The 20577-nt window shown below is 44.8% G+C and overlaps 1 pseudogene; it reads right to left on the minus strand.

Annotated features, from left to right (window-relative positions):
- Positions 1 to 10006, minus strand: part of LOC146202287 (protein roadkill pseudogene) — a 46902-nt pseudogene extending 36896 nt beyond the window's left edge.
- Between the last annotated feature and the right edge of the window lie 10571 nt (positions 10007 to 20577).

The following is a 20577-nucleotide window of genomic DNA, read 5'->3' on the forward strand; positions in this document are numbered from 1 at the left end:
TATATATATATATATATATATATATATATATATATATATATATATATATATATATATATATATATATATATATATATATATATATATATATATATAGGGAGGGGGTTGAAGCTCAAATGGGTCCGGTAGGGCATAGACTTAAAGTAGTTGACACACGGTAGAAAAAACAACACTTTATTCCGACGTTTCGGCCGGGGTCCGGCCTTTGTACATTCCTTGCTACATTCCTTGACAAAGGCCGGACCCCGGCCGAAACGTCGGAATAAAGTGTTGTTTTTTCTACCGTGTGTCAACTACTTTAAGTCTATATATATATATATATATATATATATATATATATCATGTCTTGTAAAAGTGGTGGTGAACATTTTCGTAAATGTATTTAATTTCATTACAAAAATAAAATGAGATGGCAAAGTAGTCTAGCGTTTTGGCCAGTGACGCTGACCTGTTTGCCTCGGCGTGAGTGCGCAACCTACTGGCGGCGAGAGTTTTTTTTTTTTTTTCCTCTTTTTTTTTTTTTAAAGCGGTTGCTAGAGGCCTGCTTCAAATTCACCTCTCTGAATTCCAAAAATGCGGAAAGTAAGTAATGCGTCTACATTGAAAGGCCGATAGCTGGCGTTGAATTGCAATTTAAATTGCCACGAGAATTCAGACGACGGCTTCAATGGAACTTTCAAGCACGGAAATGGCGTTAATGGGCATTACTCGCTGGTTAAAATCCGAGCGATTCCGTCCATTTCGACATTTTGTTCCAACCATTACTGCTCCTTAGTCTGCAGATGTTTAACACGGATTGATGATAAATGCTTAATGCCTTTAATTCAAATTTGAAGCCGATAGAGATTGAAGATATGGGCGAAAACACCCATGCCAAAATAAGTTTCCAATTTTATAAAAACTAGGACACAATAGGAGAAGACCGAAGAAGAAGGCGGGGTTACGCTGAGGACTCAGGGAAAATTACACATTATTTCATTCAGCTGAAAATGAAGTTTTACAGAAAAAAAAAGTTCGTTTTTAAAGAAGAAATGCCGTTATCCCATTTTTTTACTACGAAAAGAGTCAGCACGAAAGTTTTGCGTAGAACAACCCCCGGACATCTCGTGTGCGAAAATTGATAACAAAACATGACCAAATTGATGCGGCTCCTCGCACTTGGCACAGCCATATGAAGCTGTTCATATGAAGCTCTTATAGAGTCGGACAAGTGAACATTTTTTTGGACATCTCATTTGCGTTTGGTAAGGAAAACAGCAGAATATTCAGAGCCGTAGTGACCGTTCATATAGGTTACCACTCATCTCTCAATCAATCGCCATCTTTCGAGGTTTTTTGCGTCCTCCACATCTTCGCCATACTAGATCTATTGAGGCACTCCCTCTAGGCTCAATGTAAAAACAAAATCGCCAATCAAATAGCCTCCATTTTCAGTCGACAGATCGGAATGTTATCCGCTGTTCTGGAAAAATGACAAGGCGCACCTGCTTCCCCCCGAGAATAGGGGTGAACTGAAACAGATGGATGAATGTGGGGAAAGATGTTTTTCGTTTCACTGGCGGGAAATCTTTATTTTTTTTCTTCGGGTCACATGACTGCTGAATTCGCATTATTGAGCAGTAGACGCCCATTCTACATATTTGTCTTAATGAAGAAACAGATATAGAGAGCCCTATCGTATGAAGGCGAATAACATGAGTCGAACTTATCCCTGCGCTGTCGCATCGACAAAAGAGAAGCGGTTATTAGAGTAGGACAGCCCTCCGTAGTATTAGACGGTTTTATAACGGCAAGCTCAATTCTCCGTATATGGTCTAAATACGCCAAGCAAGCTTAATTACTAGTTTGGTTCACTTAAAGGGCAGAACTGGCGTTATAGAACATTCTCTAATTTCACTCAAACTTACAAGGTTCGTTCTCTTGAGTTTCCTAGTCATATTTACCGAATTTTCCTTTGCTCTCACGTTTGGTTTCAGCAGAAATGAATTTTGAACATTTCCATTTCGTCGCTGAAAACCGAAAGATTTCTATGGGGTAACATTAGATGTGTGACGTCAGTGCATGCATGACCATCTGTAATAGCTTTTCATTTAGTGCAGGAAAAAAATAATTCTCCCTCAGCCACTTCAGACAGTGACGCCAGCTCTCACTTTGTCAACCAACTCGCACAAGATGTGTATTGTCGTCGCATTCTTGATGGCTTAGGTTTGGTATTTCGTGGCGTCATGCAAGTTCGTCTAGGCTGCTGTCAGTTTCGGTTTCCAGGTTTTGGTTCATTTAAAATGATTCTACTCTGTTTTTTTTTTCTCGTTTTTCAAAAAGAGTTTTTTCGTACCGAAGAGGGGGGACAGTAAGGAATAGGATGCAATTCTGAAGTCAGGATATTTAAAAACCGCCGCAGTGACTCATTAAGAATGCACCATTTTTATAGATGGTTTTATGAGATACGGGGCGACTCCCAGTTTTCATAGCAAAAGTTGTAGTGCCCATCTAACGTGCTAACTTCATTGCCGACGTCTAGCTTTGTGGGAAACTTTTTTATTTGCAAGGGGACTGCGTGATATTGTACGATAGTGTTATTGATATGTTGATGAGACTGTCTAAGCTTCCGATGCGCAGAACAAAACTTACTTTTAAAGTTTTTCCTGCGAACGTACCGAGAAGTTATGAGCGCCACAAAAAAAAAAAAAAAAAAAAAAAAAAAAAAAAAAAAAAAAAAAAAAAAAAACCGCCATGGGCTGCGTTTTTTAATAATTGTGATGTAATTGTGGAATATTTTAAGATGCGTTTACGAACACGTATAACTGCTCTAAGCTGCGCGCCCAATGAGTAATGAAGACTGCCACGGAAAACGCATATTCTCTACCCTGTTTTCCAGCCACTGACGAGACATAACAGAGAGACGTAAAAGTTTCGACTACACGACAACTTGGTCTGTTTTCTCAAGTCAGTCGTGTGCAAAGAGTTGCGAAGCAGGCGTGCCATCAGCAACCTTTAGTAACCAGTGCCTCTATGGTCGTTACGCCGCTGCCTTACTGGCGGAGACTGAAGGTGCAATACAGATGTCACCAGTATATGTATATGATATTCATGACGATGATCTCATTCCGCCGTTTTATAAAATGTTTCGATGGAACCGACCCACGAACGATGATGGCGTTGCCATTGTGGCAAGGTCAGACGTCGAAGCCTCGCTCCTGAGAAACGTACCTGACCGTTTGTGCCTAAAATATCTATTCTTTGAAAGGTCCTCATTTTGTCTGCTTCTTACAAACCACCAGACTCAGCACCCGATTTCTTGATAAACTTGCAGGCTCACATTACTGGTTCTCGCCGGCACAAAATAATTTTTGGGTGTTTTAGTCTTCCCGGTATTGATCAGGAATATTTTTAATCAGGTTCCGAGTCGTTCAGAGACGGGAATATCACCTTTGATTTAATGCTTGATCACGATCTTGTGCAAAGTGTCTAAAATACGACGTTTGTTTCCAGCCTATTTTCTGATATCCTTGATCTGGCTTTCTTTCCCCAATCCCATGCTGAGGGGAAAGATTCTATCGACGACGGATTTTGTGACCTCCAAAATGGTTGCCATTTCTTTTCGTTATCTGCTCGACATTCCGATAGATCGCCTGCCATGAAAATGGCCAAAGATTCTGCACACGCTGATGATATCGGCATTCTACATTTCCTTGATGCTCAGTTTGAAAAATTCAACAGTAATTATGTAGGCTTATTGTGAGATATAATCAAAAAGATATGCTTTTTTGTCTCTATAACTTTATTTCGAATCGTGTTACGAAAACGAGTAAATCAACACATTGGATTACCAGAGGTATATACACCTAAAGTGGAAGGCAAAGCGGTTGAGTAAGAAGGGTTTTGCCACCAATGCATTTAACACCCCTTCTCTTGCTTTGTCTCAAGATATTGCCCGAGCTAAGCACATTATGTTTTAACACCACTCTTCCAAACTTCATAAAAGAGAACCCTCATTTTTTTTTTTTTTGAATTTCTTAAGACAATGAAATAAGCCAGTTGGTGAAATAGTTCACTATGCCGTGCTCCTAAATATTCCATAGCAAATAGCGCACCAGTTTTTAATATCATTTTCACAGTGTTTCTGCTCTTTCCACTCATTCGCCTGATGTAAACACCCTTGTTAACATGTTTCTTAGGTTAAATGTTAAATCTTCACCCGGCCCAGACAAAATACCCAATGCATCCTTCGGCGATATGCAGAGGGGCTAGCTCAGTTCCTCGTGGTTATTTTCCAGGTGTCACTGCGATCTGCGACGTTGCCAGACGACAGCAAGTCTGCACGGATTTTATATATCCTAAAGATAGGCGACCATCATTCAGTCTATAACTACCACCCAATTTCTATATTCTTATTTTGCAAAACGTTAGAACACCCAGTTTCGAATTACATCCCTGACTACTTAAAAGAACCTACATATTATCATCCTGCCAGCATGGCTTTCGAAAGGAATTTTTCACTTCACTCAGCTGTCAAATGTTGTTCAGTTCCTCAGCTCTGCGCTTGACATATGCGGTCAGGTGTCTTTATATTTTAGTAAAGCCTTCGACCGTGTGCCTCACGCTAACTGATTACGAAACTACAAGCAATTTGTCTTTCTGATTTTGTGATTACCTCTTATCTTTCCATCGTACTCAGCATATAACCATTGACAATTGCAGCTCGCCTAGTCTTCCTGTTATATCTGCTGTACCACAGGAAAGTGTCTTAGGGCCTCTTCGGGTCCTAATATTTTGTAACGATATAGTAGACGTTATAACCTAGTGCTTAAAAACTCGGTTGTTTGAAGATGATTGTGCCCTTTTTAGCAAAATCAACTCAGAAAACGACCAGCTTACAATAAAATCGGCCCTGAATTCTTTAAGCGACTGGAAGACAAAGTGGGGCATGAAACATAGCTTTACTAAATCGGTATTTCTTCGCGTCTTAAGGAATAAACGTCCTAATCAATTCGCGTATGCAATCCGGGACAATCATGTCGCTGAAGTCATCGAATTTAACAAGAATAAATGAACTGAACTGGAAACACAGATTAACAATATTCCTCCTTAGCCTTCTGCAAACTCTGCTTATTACTGCACAATCTTGAAGCCGCGAGGCTACAAGTGAAACACCTAGCACATGCACCTCTCATCCGTCCGAAACTAGAATATGCTTGCGTCATTTGGGACACATTTACTAAAAACAACGTCGACGCAATACAAAGAATTCAGCGCCGAGCTGTCCCGTTTATTCACTCTGTGTACGGTCGTACAGATTTCATATCTCCTCTGATGGCGTCCAACAAAATTCACGCGCCCCATTCAAGGCGGAACTTCTTGCGCAAAAATTTTTTGTACTTGCTATTGAATCGTAAACTGGCCTTAGACCCAAATGCACATTTAACTCCACTCAGTACGCGACAGGCCCGTCATAGTCATTCGCTTCCATTAACACCTTTCTTCGCGAGAACCACTTCATTCGAGAGCTCATTTTCCCCCCTTACTGTATCAGATTGGACCAAGCTACCCAATAACTGAATTCAGTCTTTGAGCATAATTGAAGCATACATCATGAACAGCGCGTAGTTGTCATGTAATGTCTTTTTTTTTTATCCTGCTTGTAATTTTCAGTTTCTTTCACAGCGTTTTCCATCCCGTCATGTGTACTTCGCCGTGTCATAACTACTATTTAAGTTCTGTGTGCTCCATATTCCATTCGAGACCAAAGGCTTTTTTTGCGTGTTTGTAAATGGTTCAATGGATGTTGTCAACTTATTCTTGCCTTATATGCCCCTCCTGCTTGGGCTGAGGCCTCTAGTATTCAGTAGATAAATAATTAAACAAGCCACTGCTTTTGCCATTTTCGAGCATGACGTCATATGACGTCATGCTCGAGCATGACGTCAATGCTATACTATCATATTTTGTCCGTAGTAAAAGTTCATTGTAAACGCCCTAGCTGTGCTGACATATCTATGCCAGCAAAAGATGTGAAAAGTTGAATTTGAAAATTTTCCAGCTTCTATATTCCAATTCGTGACAACAACACCCACAGGGACGCCATGGGACTCTTTCGGAAGATAACAGTGATTATGGATAGGCACAGAACGCGGCACCGAAAACGTTCTGGGCGCACAGCAGTTAGCTTGCGAGAACGGCCAGTGATGGTGAAAATTTCGTGCCATTTTTGGACTATTCCTACAGGTTATTCTAAGCATCATCAGCACCACCACGAGCCTAATTATGTTCACTGCGGAACAAAGGCCACTTCCACGTCATTTCAGGGAAGCCTGCCCAGTGCCAACTGCAGCCACCTGATCTACGCGAACATCCCGATATTATTCGCCCACCTGAGTGTCTGTCGTCTCTGTGCCTCTTGTCATTTAATGGAATCCTGTTCGTCGCCCTTAACGGCGATCGGTTCTCTTTCCTCCGCAGTAAAGGCACTACACTTGTCCGCTTCTTTTCCTGGTTATCATGTAATTAAATGAACTTTGTCTCTTGGCTCACTCTGCCTCTCTTCCCGCTTCTTATTAGCACCTATCATTTTCAGTTGTTGTTGAGCCCTCAGGTAATGGCACATACCCACGAGGGGGATTGGTCACACGTGAAACTAATAATAAGGGAGTTATGCAGTTAGATACGAGAAGAAAAAAAACCTAATACCTACTTATTTGCAATAGGACAGGGCAATACAGTTCCATAGCCCGCTGCGTTGTCTTTAATTTGACACGACTTCATTCACCTCCAAGCTTCTGGCCCATTCATGAGTACCGGAAATATGCTTTTCCAATCAACGTGCCACTTTCTCAGTGAACGCAGCATCCTAGTTACTTGCAAGCAATGCTCTATTCGTAAAGAGTGATTTAAATTTATCCCCAGTTTCCTATCAGAACTGTCCAAATTAACACTTTTGGCCTACAATTTCGTATTTCGAACATAAATGTTTTTCCTGGATATTATTTTATCTATATCGCCCGGTAACTACGCAAAAAAAAATATATTGCTTGCAGTGCAAGTACTTATGGATTTAGAGACATGGTGTCACAGTCGGACATCAGCGCTCAGTGGGCGTAAATGCGAAAGAGAATCGCTTTGGTTACCGCGAGTCACAAAGAAGGGAATGAAAATATGTTTAATTTTGAAATGTTGAGGACACGTAATAAGCAGTTTATTTACTTGTGTAATCTGTAGTTCACTATATTGAACAAATTCCAAGTTCTATATAGGCTACAAAAAAATTCAGTCTCAAATGCAGCCTCGCCATCTCTTGGCCAAAAAGAAGAAACAACGCGTTTGCGCGCGCATTTTTTTTTTTTTTGTGATGTTTATTTCCTCGGGGCGTAAAAGGAATAATATGAAGGATGAAGGGTCTGGTCAAACAAATGAAAAACGGTTGGCTCATGTAATGAAGTCCAGTAGTGAACGATGATGCGGTCCCTGCGTCCAAGCGGCATACGACGGCTTATTATGGGGGGAGAGGCGCGCTGCCACTAGGTGCCGGATCGGAGTCGGCTTCAGCGCACATTATATTCACCAGATGCTTAGTTTGAGCTAGTTGGTAATAACTTTTCGAAACCACAGCGCAAAAAAGACACGGACGACTCAGAAGTAACGGGACAGGCGCTAACTTGCAACTTTATTTTAGGAAAAACCACCACGTCGAAAATATAAGAGCTGATAATCATCAGCCAGCGAGCATGCGCAAAGAATAGCACTACCAATGACAGCGCGTGGAAAAGAAAAGAAAGAAAAAGAAATATGTATAAATCACGGTGCCGAATGGACAAAACCACAAAGGTTGGAATGAGAAATGCATTAAGGAAGATTAAGAAGAAACGGGAAATGTAACGGCTATAAAACATTAATTGTAACGCAATAAAAGCATTGAATGCGAGAAAGTGAAGACAATCCTAGTTCAAATACAACCGGAAAATTTCTTGAGGGAAACACCCCTGATGAAATGGTTAACACCGACAAATGTCCGTCCAGGAATGTAACCTTACTGTGAAGTAAATTAATAGAAGGCGTGCTGACGCACATCTGCCCGGCCTTTCTTATGAAATACCCCTCCATGACTTCGGGCTCTGTTTTTCCTGTAGCGGATCTTATAAATTCTGTATTATTTATATCTGGATAGCATTCATTATCTCCCTCTGTTTAACATGATTTAGAGTGGTCGGCAAGGTTGCTGCCTGATTTATTACGTACGAACAATCTATGATGTCTCGCCCTTTAGTTAAAGCATCTTCCTCTCTGCCCTATGTAATGAAGCCCACAGCCGATAGAAATCCTGTACACAACGTTAGCCTTGCATACCGTGAATTCCGTTTGATGTTTCCTCGTGCAAGCTTCTCGTTCTTTCCCTTCCTTAGTGTTGACCTGGGAAAGTTTGCATGCAGCAAAGAAAACGACGTTTACGTTATAACGCGCTGCCAGCTTTTTGAATTTATGCGAAAACCTATGAAAGCATGGCATTACTTGAACAGGAGTCTTGAGTTTGTTAACTTCTGTTCCCTGCTGGATAACTTGATCATTTGGGGCTTTCAGTTTTTGAAAAACTCTCACAAACTGCTATAGTGCGACATCCACGGGGGAACCTGCCTCTTGAAGAAGTCTGAACTGCTCTTGATTGCTATCGGCCATTCGATGCGTGCATGATTTAAAGTCACGGCTCCGTGAAGACAGGAAGACGCGATCCCCCGCTTAACAACCTTTGAGTGTGTGCTGTCAAAGCGCAAAAGACGCTCCTGGTTCGTGGATGGTACATCCAGCAAATATTACTGTCGGTGAAATTCAATTCAATATCTAAGAACAGCATGCGGCCATCTGTAGATGCTTTCCAAGTGGAATTTAACCCGGCACCGTGCTCAGAAAACATGCTCAGCACTTCCCGACAGATTCACATTTTTTTCGCATGGTATTTACTAAAAATAATCAAGATATTTTCAACGTATCTCAACACTTTTACTACAGGAAGGTGAGAAAGGTTGGCTTGAATGCGCTTGTCAACAGCGGATAAAAATATGTTGAATAACACAGGTGCAACCGAAAAACCTATACAAATGGTTCTTTTTTTAATATAGAAATGGCCTTCTGAAATGATAGCTCTTGATGAAAGGTAGAATTCCAACAGGCTTCCCACGCTGTTTTGGTAGGTGATATCCCCGCTTTCAGAACTCGCATCACGGAGCACCAAGAAGGATTCCCGGAATACCTGGTGGTCCGTGTTGGCGAACTCCAATCTCTTCCGCTGCACTTCCAGCTCGTGTTAGAACATGAACGCAAACACAGGATAGCGGGCGACAAGGATAGCTTAGTGGGCGTAGAGCTCCTGTCCATTGACACTCAGGACGACTTCGCTGAACTTCTGGCTTTCAAACAAGTGACAACATCATCGACAGCCGGCACTGAGGGACCTTGAACTTCTTTATGTTCTTCTGTCCCGAAATGTTCACCAGGTCCAAAACAAAGCTCATGTCACAATATAGTGTGAGCTTGTCCTCATCGAGGAGTTCGTTGCCTTCTACAGCAATACATCTCTCCCAATGAATTTCTTGAAGCCCCAATCTTTGCCTTGGAAAAAATGATATGCCATTTTACTCGCCATAACCTTGGTCTCTTCCCGCTTGGCATTGAGGATGGAAAATGTGAACTAGGCATGTACCTTACTTTTATTGCTGGACACCTGTAGCAGGTACAGGGATAGGTAATCCTTGCTCTTCTCGTCCAGACCCTTGGGGTTCTTCCTTAGGTACAACTTCAGTCTATCGTTGGCCGCGGCAGAAAATGTTGAGCTTTTTATCATTTCCCCCACTTCCTCTCGGTGGAAACTGAAGTTGTTGATCTTCCACATGAAGGAAACATTGATGACGTTCACGTATGTGAAGCCCCAGTTCTCGGCCCCGGGCGTGTTGACCTCGCTCAGCGGAGCCGAAGTGGGCAGGCAGGGAATGGCCATGCTTCTATACGACTCCGGCAGGATCTCACCGCACGCAACGACGGTGGCACCGGCTGCGGCAGCCACGACGCTGAGCAGTTCGCCTTGAGAGGGCTCTTCCTCCCAGTGGGTGCCCTGGCGTAGTGCACACAGATACCCTTTCCTAGGGATGAACCTCCTTAGCGAAGACGGACGGAGTGACGGTGTAAGGTGGTCGCAAGGCGGCCCCAAGAGCCACGAACGGATTGGCCTCGGGTATAGTAGCCGCCTAACATTGTTCTTGCCAGGACACAGCCGTATCGCCAAAACGTCTTCCTGGCCTCCTTGAGAGTACCTCGAGGCTTCTTCCTCCCGATGGCGGCCTTCGCGCAGTGCCAGCAGATACTCTTTCCTCAGAATGAACCTCCTTGGCGAAGAATGGCGTAGTGACTGCGTAAGCTGGTTGCACGGTGGTGCAATGAGCCGCGAGCTGAGTGACATCGGGTATAACAGCAGCCTTACGGTGGTCATGCTACGCTGCATGGCTGCCAAGTCGAGCAGTCTTCCTGCCGGCCCCTGCAACTTTAGGCCTGTGTGATGAGGGCCAGCATTCGTGTCGTCGCATTAGTACCGCCAAGATCCGGGTGGCGAGGAAAGTGGGAATCCGACCTCCGAAGGGAATCACTAATATTTTAAATGCGCCTTCTTTTTCACCTACCGGCACAAGTGCGTGCCACGAGACTGCAAAACGACATTCGTTTTCTTTCTTCTATTGTATTCGTGGCGAGAGAGCAATAACGGCTATATGAGAAATTCTCGACTGTGATCATCATATTCAGCGTATGCTTTGGATCTGCAGAAGCCGCCCGAATTCTAACAGCTGAAGCTAAAATCGATCGCAAAATCACCCTAATTTGGGTCCCAGCACACGCGTCCGTCCCCGGCAACGAGGCGGCCCATGATTTAGCCTGAGATCTCTACTTCCGGGCAAACGCGGAGCCGCCCGACTGCCCGACGATGGACGAACGCCATCATCAGTAAGCTCCAGCTTCAAGACCGCGGCAACACTATCCGCATCAAGTGGTTCCCGGCGCACGCGGGAGATTGTGCATCCTCACCGAATCACAACGAGACGGCCCATTCGGCGGCGCGAGCGCTTACCTTCCGCGCCCCCGAGAAGGACCGTTCCGAATGGTGGTTCGAAACAAAAGACAGAATGACCAGTTACGAGGAAGTGACAAAATTTTACCGCCTAGCTCGACGGACAATGCCGCCGCCTCACCCGGCACTTAGTCGGGAGGAGGCGGTCATCCTAAGGCAAATGCAAACCGGGTCACTCCTAGCCCCGGCAATGCTACACGTCCTCCACCCAGACATCTACACGAGTGATATGTGCAGTGTATGTCAAGTGGGTCCGGCGGACCAATGGCACATCATGTGGGACTGTGCCAGGTTCCCGACAGAAGCTGCATCCAGGACATACCCGCCGGAACTTCAAGATGCTGTGCAGAATACAGACAAGGACATGCAACTATGGGCCGTCCAGCAGGCCCGGGGTGCGCTCGAAAGGCACAAGCCTCACACCCACCACAAACGGGTCAAATGAGGTAGTGCAGAGTAGGGCTTAACCCCGGGTAGACGCTTGGCCAGCGTCACGACGCGTTAACCCGTCGTTTGCCGGCTCCCTAATAAAGTTATACATACATACATACATAATCGAACATTATAAATTAGGAAGACGTCTGATGCCGCCAGCGGATCCTAGCTTAAATAATAAAGAGGCCATAGCCTGGCGGCGATTGCAAGCCGGAAATTTCCCAAACCCTGTCTGGTTGTTTCACACCCAGATAGATGAGAGAAAAAATGATACATCTAAAGCTTGCGAAGCGAGGGAGACTCTCGACCATATATTTTGGGAATGCTCTACGTCTCCGGGCGAAAGGGACAACATTAAAAGTAGAGAAGCCTGGGTAACCCTGCTGCGAAGCGACGCCTCCGCTGACCAGCACAAAGCCGTCCGTCTGGCGGCTGAGGCCGCGAATAACCAATGTATATCCGCCAGTCCTTAGTCGCGGAGGTTCCAGCCCCCGTTTCTCAGGCCTGCGTGCCAGGAGCGGGTAGTAGGGGGCCTCCTAAATCGGTGAAAATTAGAGTTTTAATCAATCAATCAATCGAATCTTTTCAGTCACGTCAACAAACGTGAAATTTTTTTGCGTCTGGCGGTGATACTTGGCTCGAGAGGAAAGGATGACAAGTTCGTCGATCTCAACCCCCGGTGCCTTGACTCCTCTTCTTCCATTAGAAAGATGTGCCAGTTCCGTATACCATAACTGAACGTTATCTCATCGTCATCATCATCCTCAGCCTGAATGTACCCACTGCAGGGCGAAGGCCTCACCCATATTCCTCCAATTAACCCGGTCCTGTGCGAGCTGCATCCACTTGACCCAGTCGAACTTCTTAATCTCATCCGCCCACCAAAGTTTCTGCCGCCCCCTGCTAGGCTTTCCTTCTGTTGGAATCCAGTTTGTTGCCCTAAGATACCATCGGTTATCCTTTCTTCGCGCTACATGTCCTGCCCATGCCCATTTCTTCTTGAGTTTCATTAGAATATGCCAGTGACTTGAGTTATTTCTCTGACCCACTCTGCACGTTTCCTATCTGTTAATGTCATCCCTACCATTTTTCGTTCCATAGCCCTCTGAGTTGTCCTCAACTTAAGTAGAACCCTCTTGGTTAGCCTCCACGTTTCAGCCCCATAGGTGAGTACAGGCAAGATGCAACTGTTGTATACTTTCCTCTTGAGCCATACCGGTGAGCTGTTAGTCATAATCTGTGAGTGCTTACCAAATTCGCTCCATCCCAATCTTATTCTTCTTGTTATTTCCTTTCCATGGTCCGGATTTAGGTTACTACCTGTCTTGAGTAGACATGTTCGCCGATTACTTCCAGTGCTTCGCTACCTAATGTAAACTGCTGCTCATTCCCTAGGCTATTGAACGTTACCTTAGTCTTCTGTATACAGATTTTCAAGCCTACTTTTTTACTTTTCCTGTCTATGTCATCAATCATTCTTTTCAATTCATCCCCTAAGTTACTTAGCAAGGCAATGTCATCAGCAAATTGAAGAATACTGAGGTATTCTCCATCTACTCTTATCCCTACAAATGCTCCCATTCCATGTCTGAATAGTTCTAAGCGAGCTGTGAATAGTGCTGGGGAGGTCGTGTCTCCTTTCCTAACACCTTTCTCATTTTTCTGAACGTTATCTCAATCTTATCTCATTAACGATATCTCATTATGCATTATACCTTTATGAAGCCTAAAGCTTTATTTACGAATTTTCGTCGCGAAGCCTTTGCAACCAATTTTTAAGATCATCAATATTTCCTTTCATAGTTAGCAGCTGCTGCCTGTTCAACTTGCATTCACTCCGCGATTTCCAGGATGAGCGGCCACAGATTTCTCACAGAAGAGGAGAACGAAGCGAGGAGAATTTGGTTCAAGGCACGTGCTACTGATTCGAATCTTGCTCTGATTCCGACGCCATGAGCTCGCCACCGACCTCCAGGCGTCTGCTGCGCCGGGAACCTTCTTTGTCGGCCTCCCTGGGGACTTCGCCTCCGCGTGGGCAGCTCGGCACGACGACCAGCATGCCATCGTCCTGCTTTCAATGCTCGACGCTTCACGACCTCGTGGACCTGACCAACGCAACGTTTAAGCCTCCTCCCCGCCATCGCGGAAGCGAAAGTGGAAGTCCTAAAAGGTAACACACTGACATCTTAAAATGAACCTGCTGATGCTTTTTCCCACTTGAGTCTGCTGTTCTCTTTTCCCGGACGCGAGGTCAGACGTTCTTTGCGACAATTTGATTTTGTGCTTGCCACTTCGTTTGCACTACATTGAAAGGTGGTTAAATTGGGTACCGTATCACATCGTGTTGGCTTACCCGCAAACAGCTGCAGAGCACAGGCCACAGGAAGAATGCTTCTGCCGACGTCTGTTCGTTCCGGACTCTCGAGATGGCGACTTGTGTACACGAATAGAGCGGTGCAAGGAGAGGTAGACAGAAGGGCGCCAGAGTGAAACTAGCTGCAGTGTATGTGCCGAGAAATTAATATATCTACGCCGATAACTAGCGCGCTTCGACATACCGTTCGCGTGTTTGCATCGAGTGCGAAAGTCATTTTGGTACAAGGCTCGAGGACATAGCGTGTTGCCATCACTTGGCGACACCCTCGTGAGATCAAAGGGGGATCACGTGTGTCGCTCTCTTCCTTTGTAATGCGTCTCAGGCTGTTTAGATTTCACGTTTGTAACTTTATAGTTTTCTTAAGATGCAAATATCAATACAGCCACGTGATATACTCACAGCTCTGCAGCAGTTACGATTCAAAGCACTTTATTTCCGCTCTTCTATAAGAGCTAAAAAGCTAAAAAAAAAGCTCAATTTGCTGGCTCCCACAGTGCTACAACTACCAATATCCCCTTCATGATTCCACGCCGGTACTTACATCTTCTTTCTAGAAGTTCACCCCTCCAAAGAGAGCATTTACCGTCTTATAAAAACTATTAGACGCTCAGTTTCCAGTGTTGCTGGCCCTTCCTCTTAACCTTATCGTAGTGTCAATCTCAGGGTTATAATACGCGCAACCAATCAGCCGAAAAAGATGCTTAAAGCGGTTGCTTTTCCACCCACTATCAATAATACAATTCGTTATTTGCTATTCCTCTTCTTCGGAAAATTGCGCAGCGATTTTCATTCATGTTTCCTTTGTAGTTACAATCAAATTCTTTTTTGCGCTCGCTGTAATTGAGGATTGACTAATGCACTTCCGAATTTACTAAACGTGCGTTCACTAATGAGCACGTTTAATGCAGGGGGATAGCCAAGCCATCAAGCCTGTCTACCAAGTGGGACTGCGACTGCGACGGCGACCAGCGGTCATGCAGTACCCAGACTGAGGAGGATGCTGAAAGCAGCGTCAGCACTAAGTGTATCTACAGCTCTCGGACCGACGAGCTGCTGTTCGAATACGAGTATGTTGTCCATGCCTGATTTCCGACTGAAATTCTTCGGACTTGCAGACATTAAAGTTGTCTAAGGTTGAACGTATCGCGTACGAAGACACAGAACTTCGTATGTGCAGTGCCCCTTGAAAAATCTCTACACTGAGCTGATTAAGCATCACTCATGTTAAAAAAGTCTCTCCGCGTTTCACAAGCACAAATGTGCAGTGAATCTGCCGTGAAGTAGAACCCAGGAAAATTAATCTGGTACACGCATCATTCCCGGGGAAAAAGGACTCAGTTTTGTTTTATAGAAAGCGACTGTGTGGGCATGCACACCACACATTTTATTGGGTGCAGAAAGCGGACACGTATGACGATTTCATGCAAGTGCCTGGAGAGACTTAGCGCGCTGCTGAGTACGATGTATAGATATTGGTGAAGGCAGTATGAACCCCTGCAGCGAAAAGACATTGGTTGAGAAGATGGGAGATTCATTCAAAGCGTGCAACTTGCAACATCTATGGGCGGTCCCAGCATGTTTTACGTCGGTTCTGCACCGCAGTTCGCCTTCAAAAATGTACATAACAGTGATAGCGTCTTCTTTTTATTTCTTCCCAAGGTGTTGCCAAGTATACCGGTTGTGATTTGCTGGCACCTTCGGCGTATAAAATAGTAAAAGGAAGAAATAAGGTCCCGTTGACATTTGAGCTATGCAGAAAAGTCCCGACGCAGGATTTCACGACGTTGCTTCCGACACCCCTAAAAGTTCTGTTACGATAGTGCAATTCATTAATAGAATTCCAAGCCCAAACTTTTTCCCAGCTTTAAAAGAGCGAGGACAAACACGGCACATTGTGATCTGTCTACTACACAAATCAAGTGAAATGCTTTAAATGTTGCTCGGACGGCACGTGGTTTTCTAAAACCTGCTTTTCCGGCGCACTTTAAGTTACGAGCAGTCTCTGTCATAAGTGTAGAGCCCAGGAGGGCGGCTTCTGAGCCACTTCGTGCTGCTTTTAATGCATTTTCAATGTTCCGAACCTGTTGGTGGTGAGAATACTTTTCGTCCTACCCTCTCCAATAGGAAGGACATCCAGTAATGCTAAATCAGCGCCAATACACGGCTCAGAAGCAGACGCCCGGTCTCTACATTTTTGGCAAAGGCTCTACATTGGCTAAATGCACTTGGCCTACGTCGCTGTAAATAATTTAAAAGCATGGTATTGGACGATGACGCCATCTGAAAATTAAATACAATGCAGTCTTAAGATTGGTTGAAAGAGAGCGTAACACAGACCGATAACTATGCTCATAATGTGCTCTTTGCACACGACTGATTCGAAGATTCTATAACGCATCCTATCACCTCCTTTCAACTTGAAAGTATTAACGGACCATGAAGATGTCCTTTGTCCATTATGCTGCTTGGTTTTCACTAGCCGAAGTATTTTCTTGCTCAGTTGCATCACTGACACCAGCTACACATTTTACGCACTATAACTTCATCTCACTTTCGTACTAAGTCATAGTTGGTTCTTTCGTTCCCGTGCAGCAGTGGCTCGGAGTTCTCCATCTGGCGGCTCCTAGACATCCACCGGAACAGGTCCTACCTGGCATCTCTGGGAGTGCTTTCTACCGTTGTATTCTCCGTGGCAGCAGTGGCAACTCTCTCGGCAATATGTAAGCCGTCTTATGGTGACTATTTCTGAGAGGAAACAACTCGTTCGGCACTTTGGTGAAATATGTGGGAATTGATTGACCTCGTCGCCTCTATTCCCAAATTTCGACGTGACCGGCTCACAACTCCTATACTGCATTTCTGCTGAATCAAAAGCTGGCACGGCAAATAATGCTATCGCGAAACCATTGTACTAAAGCCTAATGGAATAAAAGGACGACGTCGCTCGGCATTAATGCCATACTAACAAGCTGATGTAGCCCTATCGTTGCTCTGTAAGAAATATTTATTCCACTTTTCACGTGTTGAATACGGGCATTCTTATTAGGTCGAGTTACCACGAAACCGGACTTTGGTCATGAAGCCTGTTTATACTGTTTCAGATAAACCGGGCATGCTGATGGGCTTCTTTTGTGGATGCAGCCGACATACTTGACATGAGGACGCCTTAGTGCATATCGAACAAGAAGGCTCTCGCGAAAATTATTGCATATGTCCCGCTTTATTATTGATGTTCAAAAATCTAATCAACCATTTTTTGCCAAAAGTTGAGCAGCAGGCGCGAGGCCGAGCGGTGGCGCTGTGGTTGCCGTCGGTGGCTGGTGCGCACTCGCGGCGAGTGTAAAGATAGTTGACGTAATTAGGCTTCTTCACTATGTTTCTTGGGATCTTGTCAGGTAAAATGTAAGTGGGTAACCTTGTGTTGACATGCACTACTCATTTTCAGAATGCGAGAAAATGTAAGTGGGTAACATGTGGCCTCTGATTTGACACCTTCGGAGCGCTGTGCTACTGAGAAAGGGCGCTGCTAGCAGCAAAACTCGCTCAATAATCATTTTTGACTGGTGTCGTAAACCATGTGTTCCTTGCTAGAACACCTTGCGCGTTTATTATCAGTACGTACCTCCTGCACTTGCAAAACACCTGCTGTTCTTCTGTTAGGAGGGCTTCCAAAGTAAGATGGGGTGCGGTTATCAAAATATCGATGTGGTTTTTCTCACGAGTCCATTATCTTCGGCTGTGACCCTCCATTGAGCGTGAGGAGAGAGAAAAGCTAGGCAATATTTCCCTTGGTTTCTTTTCCCTCTCTTGCTACATAAGTATTGAATCCGCCATTGACGCACTTGGATCCGCTTGCTAAAGGAGAGGAGAACTGTCTTGATGATTGTAACGTCAAACCGATTGCGGGAAAGTTCAGTAGAGAGTATACTTGCCTCAAACATATTAGGCATGTCGCAAATTGCGTGATGTATACGTGGATGTACCCTAACATACGATCCCGAAGAATTCATGAAAAAGAAATGTTTTTCTAGTTTGGTTAAATCTCCCGCCTAACTCGATCATGCTGCGGCCAGGGACTTCGACAAAGGGCGGGAGTTCAGTTTCCGAAAATGATTTTGTGCGGCACTTCAAATTTGCATCCAGCATATTTAAAAATAATTACTGATGTCACCACTCTACTAGCGGACACTGCCCCATCAATCAAGTGTCTCAGTAATAAGGAGCAATACTAAACTAGTTCGCAGTCCTTGTCCGGTTTTCTGTAATTTCCGGAACATATTGCTATTATGCTCGGAATATGTTTCCCTAAAGAAACAGCCTCACGTATTGTGCATTTCAGTGATGTAAGCTAGAGGCGCGAGAGTGGCATTGTTTCTCGCATTCTGAAAATGAGTAGTGCATGTCAACACAAGGTTACTCACGCAAAATGCACTGCGCTCTTTTCTTCGCATCATCAGGGAAAATTGAAACGGCTGGAAAACTTGCCTCAATTTTTCTCACCTCCAGAATAACGTATATAAGAAAAGGAACGCCGACCGAAGGTTGTTGTTAATAATACGAAGACGTTTAAGCTTTTATAAGGATCATAGAGGGGGAACCCCAAAGCACGGAGCTTAAGCGCGTCGCAGTAATCTACTAATCTAGCACATGAACCTACAATCCAGCCAGACGAGGGTTCGTCAAACGTTAGATTTCTTTTCTCCAGTATAAAGAAGCGACAGAACACAGCAGGTCATGGGCACAGAAGTACTGCAACCTCAGGAAACAGTGCATAGAATTTTGGAGATCCGATCAGCGCGATTACTTTTGCGATATTCCAAAAGATCAGCAAGGAAAGTATGTGCACTACCGATCCACCTATAGCAGCTGCGTGCTTATATTAAATGCACAAGGTGTTCTATGACGGGCGCAGCTTCACAGCTCCAGCGTAAAAGGAGCGATGAGCAGTTACGCTATTCGGGCGCCCTTCCTTAGAAGCACAGCGCCCCAAAGGCGCAAAATCACACGCTGCACACAATTACGCGCTTACCTTTTATACCACAAAGGAAGTGAGGGAGCAAGCTTACGTCAGCTAGGTTGCCCTCGCTGCCGGGAAGCTGAGGCCAGCGACAGCGGCCTTGGCGCATAGAGTAACATATTGTTACGATACGGCAAGCCGATGAAAACAGGAGAACAGGGGACAGAGAGATGGCCGATGACAGTGAGATGACGTTTTATGAAAATGTTGCCGGGCCTAGCGCGAGCGCTCCTGTCCGCTCCACTGCCCGCTTTTTCTTCCTTGATGTCGTCCGTAACAATATATATAAAGAGAGGACACTCAACGCCATTTGTTGCCAAGCTGCGAACTTCTACGACTCCGCCAGACGATGTTGCACCTACAAAAAAAGCGTTTTTCGCTTCAGGACCGTGTGCATTTAAATATAGACTGCAGACAGGTCGAAGTAACGGAATGTAGATCATCTGGTTACTAAACGTAAAGCAAGGTTAAGTGCAAATAGTAATAATTGTCATGGCTAGGTGAAATGTCCAACAACCTCCCGTTTCAAAGGGTTCTGCTTCTTATCCATAGCCTTTTTTCGTCCCTGTCATGCCCTATCAAAGGAGCGCGAGAGTGGGTTGATGCCTCCATAGAGTACGTAAAGTACGTGGCTGGTACAAGATCAATGTCTGGTCATTAATTGCCCAGAATGCAATAAAAGAAAAGGCGAATTGCAGTACGCTAGACGGTTTCTCGTGTTCGACTGCATACAAGGAGCAGCAGCGTTCTTTATTGATTCCGGTACTGCCTCCGCTCTTTTAAACAATGCCGGTAACTAATTTGCGTAAGTGGTCGAAGCGCCTGTGTATGCTAAAACGCATGCTATAATCCGAAATTAAAATTGTGGCCTCCGAGATTTAGTATTTTGAAGCGGCCAGCTCTGAGGCTGGCACGTTTCGCCGACTCCGCTGTGCGCTGAAACCCCAAAGTTTGCCGTTGAAGCCCTATGCGAGTACCCTCTCTTTATATATATCTTACTCTATGCTTGGCGCAGCGAGTCGGCCCCGCCTGCTTCGACGACCTTCGGGGCTACGCGGTTAATTTTGGAAAAGACGGTACACAATTTTACCGCTGTGCAGTTCAGTTGTCTTATGGCGCAAATAGCAACCCCTTATAAACAGATTTTCGTTGCAGTTCACCTGAATAGTAATGTAATTGTTACCAGCCATTCGCCTGACTTAACACCACCCAACATCGTTTTCTTCTGCAGCCAATGTGAACACGCTTGACAGCTTCGATCTGGCGCCCTCGTCTGAAAGGGAATCAGACTCGTCGAAGAACATTGTTGTCGCCACACAGCCCATCGCAGGTATGCGGTACAGGCTATGTACCGCGTCTTCAGCGAAAATGGAAACATTAAACAGTTCAGGGTCATTGGCAGCACCTGCTTAACACTACAGGTGTCTGTCCTTGCTGACAAATAAATGAAGCTTCTTGCAGTTATCTACGCTTAGAGATCCAGAGCATATAATGTGACATAACATATGCATGAAACTCGAGCTGTTCAAAGGCGTGAATGTGCTGAGATCTTCTTTGAGCAATACTGTGCATGGCCGAGAACAGCGTTGCTTAATGTTCTATATTCATTCGTACGTCCAAATGACAAGAGAAGACAGCGTAGAGTTG

Source organism: Amblyomma maculatum, chromosome 1 (assembly GCF_055883805.1).
Source record: "Amblyomma maculatum isolate TAMU_Amacu chromosome 1, ASM5588380v1, whole genome shotgun sequence".
In the NCBI taxonomy this organism is placed as follows: domain Eukaryota; kingdom Metazoa; phylum Arthropoda; class Arachnida; order Ixodida; family Ixodidae; genus Amblyomma; species Amblyomma maculatum.